The sequence below is a fragment of the Rattus norvegicus genome, chromosome 16, assembly GCF_036323735.1.
Source record: "Rattus norvegicus strain BN/NHsdMcwi chromosome 16, GRCr8, whole genome shotgun sequence".
NCBI classification, from domain to species: Eukaryota; Metazoa; Chordata; class Mammalia; order Rodentia; family Muridae; genus Rattus; species Rattus norvegicus.
Genome location: NC_086034.1, coordinates 90,698,532 through 90,705,807, shown reverse-complemented (window position 1 = coordinate 90,705,807; position 7,276 = coordinate 90,698,532).

Below are 7,276 nucleotides of genomic sequence, written 5' to 3'. Positions count from 1 at the left end.
CTGTGGTGACTCCCAACCATGAAATTATTTTGTTGCTTGTTTTAACTGTAATTACTACTGTTATGAATCTTAATATAACTATCTGTGTTTTTTAATAGACTTAGGCAACCCCTGTCAAACGGTTGTTCCACACCCAAGGATTTGTGACCCACTGATTGAAGCCCACTAATGTAAGCCCAAAGAACAGTTAATGTTTTTTTAGTAATAACAGTTTCCAAGTATCTGCCATATATCAATTTTTTTCAAATTCTATACAAGATTAAACCAGTGAACAAGTTTAATAATGAAAATACCTTTATGATAGTATAGAGGTCAACTTATGGATGTTTTCTTCATGAATATTCATTGACATTTTAAGTGGCCAGCAAAATTAAAAAGACAATTTTTATAAGGTATTGACTACTGAATTTGACAAGTGAGACTGGAGTAGAAGCTTCCATAGTAACATTTAAAGAGTTGATGACTGGACTACTGAAAGATCATGGTGAGTCTTGGGGGAAGAATGAGAGTTCAGAAGGGAGCACACCTTTTCCCTATGCTCTGCTCCTGTGTTTGTAACCAGGGTGTAAGATTTCTCATGGTCTGGGACTGAAAATTTGACAACATATTTCTAAACTGTTGGAGTTAATGAGATGTATTTATTTAGAGATTAATTCTTCTAACATGACAAGTGGTCTAGCAAATATGGTGTTGTCTACTTTTTAGAGCATAATTTCTGAACTTGTGTTTTTATTTAGGTGAGTCATAAATACCAGGTGTTCCACATTTCTATACCACAGTAATAGTAAATACACAATTTTAAATAGATTATTAATATAGATGAGTTAATTATGATATGCACGTGATTGTAAGCATACATCAAGGATAGCACTTTGCATAGCTCACATTGCCTCTACTATATTGCTTTATAATTTCATTTACCCAACTTTTGAGTGTATTTACTGGATTCCCTACTGAAAATGTAAATAAGTTCCATTTGTTTTGCAACTAGAAATAGCTCAGCTGAGAACAAAGACCATAACCCCATGGGCAGTTAAATGAAGAAATAGTTTATGGCATAGCAAACTATGCGAAGGTCCTTGGGAAATCCCCAAACTGTCTTCTCTGGACAAAAGCTATGCTAAGAGTAAACACCTGAGTTCCCAGAGCAAAATGTTCTCTGCTCTCTGAAATGCCTTGGGCTGAAAGTCCAGGGGTAGCCAAGGAAAGAAAATGAAAATCGAGACTCTTTGCATTTCTGAGATCCTGAAGGCAGGGCTGTGTTTCAGCTTTCTTCATAGTATCACCCGGGAATTCTTCCAACATCTGCTGGCTGCCTAAGGAATGTTTCTGGAATAAATGAATAAATAAATGTGTATCTCTCCAAACACATTGTCTCATTTATTTTGACAATAGATTCTCTTGAATTTTTATTGCAATGAATATTGCCGAGCTTCTAGAAGACTGATTGACATATTCAAGTGTACCTCTCTGACATCAGTTGGGCATCTCTGAATTGTTGGTTTCTTAGAGGCACATTAAGTCACCTGGGATCAGCAGTGCAGTTGACTATAACTCTGTGAGGACACCAGGTGGTGAAGAAAAATGTCAAGTAACAGCTAATATTATGTACATTTAGGTCCTGAGGGTAAGCATTCTTTTTTATTATTATTATTATTAACTTGAGTATTTCTTATTTACATTTCGAGTGTTATTCCCTTTCCTGGTTTCCGGGCAAACATCCCCCTAATCCCTCCCCCTCCCCTTCTTTATGGGTGTTCCCAAGCATTCTTTAGGCTGAGTGAAGAAGCATATTGGAAGAGATTCTGTATCTAACCCCATCAATCACTTAGATCTTACTCAGATGTAGAATCCATAGATCAGGTAGGCAGTGGAATCTGCATTTGACTTTATATTTCTAATTATCTGCATGTATTTGTTTGAGTGCATGCTCAGTTTTCTAGTAGTGATGATTAAGTATAAAAGGACAAGAAAGAGCAAGATAAGATAAGCCTTAGGTAACCCAAAGGCAGAGACCATATTTTGTTGTTGTTGTTGTTGTTTGTTTGTTTGTTTGTTTGTTTTTTGTCTAAGACTGTGAGGTTGTAAGATGTTGTGAGATTTGCCCAGGTTTATGAAACTGAGGTCTGAACACAGACCTTCTGACTCAGATATTACTGTTCTTTCCTCTTCTTGGTGCCTAGGGCACTTGCTAGATAACAAAGCCATAAAACAATCCCAAGCACCAGGGAGAAACCTCACCTATAAATGTACTTTCCTTTTGTCCTCTAATAAAACACAAGCAGGAAAGGAAAGGTGTAAATGCTAGTTTCTCTTACACAAGCATCTCATCTGGGATAAAACCATCCTTGCTGGCAATCCCTTAATCAGCTTACCTCTTCCCTTGCCCTATGATTCCAAGCAACTACAAAGGTGTTTGTATCTGTACCACAGATACCTAAAGCTCAATTAGCATTTTTAGAGTTTTCTTAGAGAGAGAAACACAGGATACAAATGAAGTTAATTGATGCCAAGATGTAGTATGCGGTTGAGCAGTCTGAAATTTTTTGAAGAATAGTAGAATGTTATCTTCTTCTTATCATGCCAAACAGATTCTTAAATATGACAACATATGAGTTTGTGCTAGTGAAAGAATAAAGTCATAAACCGAGGAGGGGAGGGGACAGTAAACATTATTCATGAAAGTGTTGCTTTATTAGGTAACTAGCAAGTGAAGGTAAACAAAAAAAGCATCATGGCTCACATTCTCAGCTTAAATTAACTTTAGGAAACAAGCCTTACCTGATATCTCTATCTCTATCTCTATCTCTCTCTCTATCTATCTCTCTCTCTCTATCTATCTATCTATCTATCTATCTATCTATCTATCTATCTATCTATCTATCTGAGTTACAGTCACCAAGAGAAGTATGAAGGAAACAGAATGCCATCCCTATCTACTTAGTGACACCAATTAGGTAGGGCAGCAGATGAACATATTACCACTGTTCAATGGGTGCATAGTGGTACAGAACAGAAACAATGACAGAGAAGAAGTTGAAGAAAATAATTTTGAAAGGCTTAATGATGTTTGTGAATTCCAGAAAGTTCCATAATTTAGGAAGGCAAAGAATATTTACTGAGTATTGAGCTAGCTACTTTACACACATACATACACACACACACACACACACACACACACACACACACACACACACCAAAGTTGTCTATATATGCCATTATGTACCTTATGTATTAGTCACATATATATATGTGTGTGTGTTTGTATATATATATATATATATATATATATATATATATATATGGTTGATATATCAGATTGGTTGATATGGTTTGGAAATATAAGAGTGCTAACAAAATTGTGTATATATTTTAAAAATCACTTGTATTGTAGTACCAGGAAGCATTCTGAACCCTGAAAGACCAACTAATCAGGAAATATATATATATATATATATAATTTATAATATACATATTATAAATGCATATATATATGACTTTTATATGCATGTATGCATGTACACACATCATACACATATGCATTTGAATGTTATATTATACTGTAGACCATAATAGAACCATATGTATTCTTATCTGACACTCCTGTTTCTTCCCCTTCTCAGCCCCTGAAATTCTCCATGCTATACTTTGCTTCTATGAATTTGACCCTTTTAGATTCCATATTTAAGTGAGATCATGTGGTATTTTCTTTCTGTGCTGAATTATTTTGCATAGCATACTGTTCTTCAGGTTTAACTTCACTGATTACAAATCTATTTATTTTGTTACCGAGAGACCAAAGATTTTGGGTGCAGACTCCATCTTAGAGAACCTGACCTAAGTTTAAACTAACTAACAGGCTGATACCTAGCACCAGTTTCCAGGCTACTCCCATCCCCCGACAAGACCTACACCTCCCCCTCATCCCCATCCCAGTTAGATGTTTGCCACTTTTAATAAAATCTTGTCCTGGTGTTTGCGCTTTTCTCCACCAGAACTGTCCTGTGGTCCTGTGGGTTGGCAGAGAGTTAAGCAAAAGCTCACTTTGTACAGAGGTTATAAATAAAGTCCCTTGTGTGCTTGCATCAGACTGGCTCCTGATTGGTTGGTCTATCGGGGTTCAGGAACCCTTTCTGGTACTGTATTACAAGTAATCTAATAATACACACAAAGCTATAAAAACATGTTTATATTCCCAAAGATTCAAAGATAGAAATTCTAAACCATTATCAGTGTGATTCACTTGCTGTGAAGTGAACAGAGCTTTTGATAGCTGTTCCTTAGATAGAAGATATTATAGCAAGCAATTAACTCCTTGACATTAAGACTGAATATATAGGATGGAGTTATTGGTGCTGTTTCAAGTTTCCTTCATGGGAGCTCTGTGCTTATTTCCTTTGTGTCTGGATCATTACTTAGACTTTGCATCACTATGTATACACAGCACTGATGTAACTCTTTTGCTAAGCAGATGGATTGTTAATGAAGAATTATTCATCAACACCAACCAGTGACCTATGCCTTAATGACCGAGGTTTGCATGTTAATTCTCTTTTAGAGCCTTTTGGTCTCAGATAATTGTGTTGCTAATTAAAAACCCTCAGATCTGTGTGTGTGTGTGTGTGTGTGTGTGTGTGTGTGTGTGTGTGTGTGTGATGTGTGTGTGTTGAGAATAGGCATGTGTATACCACAACATTCCTGTCAAGTTGAGGTCAGAGGGCAATTTTTAGGAACATCTTGCTGAAGCATAGTCTCTTGTTTCTGATAGATATAAATTCTATACTTTTGTATCAGCCTCCTGTCTTACTGTAGGAATTCTGAGGTTGCAGATTCATGACACCACATCTGACTTCTTACATGGGTTTCTAGTATTAAACTCAGGTTGTCAGGACTTTCTACTCTGATCTCCCATATTCTATACCCTCCTGATGTAACATCAATTCTACCTACTATTTTGAATTTGCTCATTCTCATTGCTGAGACTCAAATCTCCAGTTTCTATGAATTTTCAGTACCAATAATCAAAAAGCCACAGAAATAGTATTGCTTAAGCACAGCCCTATTCAAGGAAGGGGAGCCTTTGAGCCTCAGTAAAGTATGAGGTCATTGAAGTTGTTATAAAATGTATATGGACTTGAATTATATGAAGTTTTAAAATTTCGCTGGCTGACAACCAACCAGAGCTTCCAGGACTAAGCCATTACCCAAAGACTATACATGGACTCACCCTGGGCTCCAACCTCATAGGTAGCAATAAATAGCCTAGTAAGAGCACCAGTTGAAGGGGAAGCCCGTGGTCCTGCCAGTGAACAGGATTGTTGGGAGGAGGGCAGTAAAGGGGGGGAGGATGGGGAGGGGAACATTCATATAGAAGGGGAGAGAGAGGGGTTAGGTGGATGTTGGCCTGGAAACCGGGAAAGGGAATAACAATCGAAATGTAAATAAGAAATACTCAAGTTAATAAAGATGGGGAAAAAAGAACAATGTGCTAATGGAAATACAATTAAAATTGACACGCCCACTATGGTGTTGGGTAACCTCTAGGCTCTACTTTGTCTTCTGGAGAGGGTGGAGACACAGATAACACAGTAGTTACTCATAATGCCAAAACTGTGTACAAAAGGGGTGTTCTGATGGTACAAAAAATAAAATATATTATTTTAAAGCTGTACTACACAGCTTTGGGGATAATTCATATCTTGAATTTTAGAATCTGCTATAACAGTCTAAAGTGAAAATTTTCTTTTTTTCTTATCCCTTAAAACGTTGCTGTAGCATGATGCAGAAAATCACTGAAAGGATTGCCTGCACTGAGCAGACTCAGGCTCAAGCCCTCTGTAAGATCCCGTGACATTTTCTGCTCTTATTTTGAGGGGAAATTGGAAAATAATCATGAGCTTAAAAGCAAGAAAAATATCAGTGTGTCCTGACTGTGATTGTTCTACCACACTGCAGTTTTTATTTGATAAGGGTTACAACATCTGGTTCTAAATGTCAGCCTGGATTCAAGATCTTTGTTCCTGTCATCAGACTTTGCATGGCAGTGATGCATTTCCAGACACTTTCCTGTCACAGTAATGAGGTTTTTGCCACTACAAGGCCTGGGGCAGTTAGATTTACAAACCACAGTTCATCAATTGATTGGAGGTGTTTCCCCTGGGAAAACAAAACCCTTCATGTGCATACTAAGGAGTAAGGGAAAATTGATTTTCAACCGCCATACAATCTGGTAAGATTTTAAATGTGACTGTGGGGCACAAATCCGTCTGCATTTCTATATAATATAAATTGCATTTGTAAAAATGCCATACCAAAGATGACAATACTAATAAGAATTTGTAAACTGAAATTAATTTTAATATACTTGGTAAAAGAAGGGACAAACCCTTTTTCTAATTGCTGGAAAAATAAAATCTCAAAGCTATCTTATCTATTCTTACTCTTATGGAAATCATTTATAGTCTCATTATACTTGGAGATTCTTTTTATAAAATATTTCTTAACATCCATAAAAGAATGATTTGATGAAAAACAAGGCTGTTTTCCATTTAGGAATCTGGTAGTAACATACATAATCTTACATTCTCCATTGTGAGAACATCATCTCATATCTATACTGATTTCATTTCTTGGATTTGATGTCTAGCCCTTTGGTATGTCTTTTCAGGTCAGATTTTCTTCTGAGGCAACCTTGTTAGGCTCCTAGTGAAGATCCACTCATTTTCTTTAATATTCATTGCCTTTATCCCTCTCAACGAGGTCTCCTCTACAGAACTGGAACAGTAAAGTTTTCTCTCAGCATTGTTTCATACCTTTGCCCAGATGCCTTAGGGTCTAAGTCATCTACTCTGTGGAAGCATCTCTAAAAAGTTGAAATAGGTTTTATTTGGAAGACTGTCTACTCTATCTTTACAACACAGGATTCTGTGCTACCCAAAGGCTGCATATTGTTTGTTTGTTTGATTGATTGGTGTGTGTGTGTGTGTGTGTGTGTGTATTTATGTGTTTGTATGTGAGAGTTCAGGTAAGTATGTGACAAGGCACTTGAGTTGAAGTCAGTGGTTTGCTTCCAGTCTCCATCTTTGTTTTCTACCTTCTTAGAGACACAGGAAGACTTGGCTGATTATTGATAGATATGGCAGATTAGCTGGCCCTAAAGCTTCCAAGGAGGGTTCTGCTACATCTAACTTTGTCTTCGTTTTAGGGATTCAAATTCAGGTCTTCATACTTGCTCAGAAAGTGCTTTACCTACTGAGTCATATCCTCAGATTCTGTA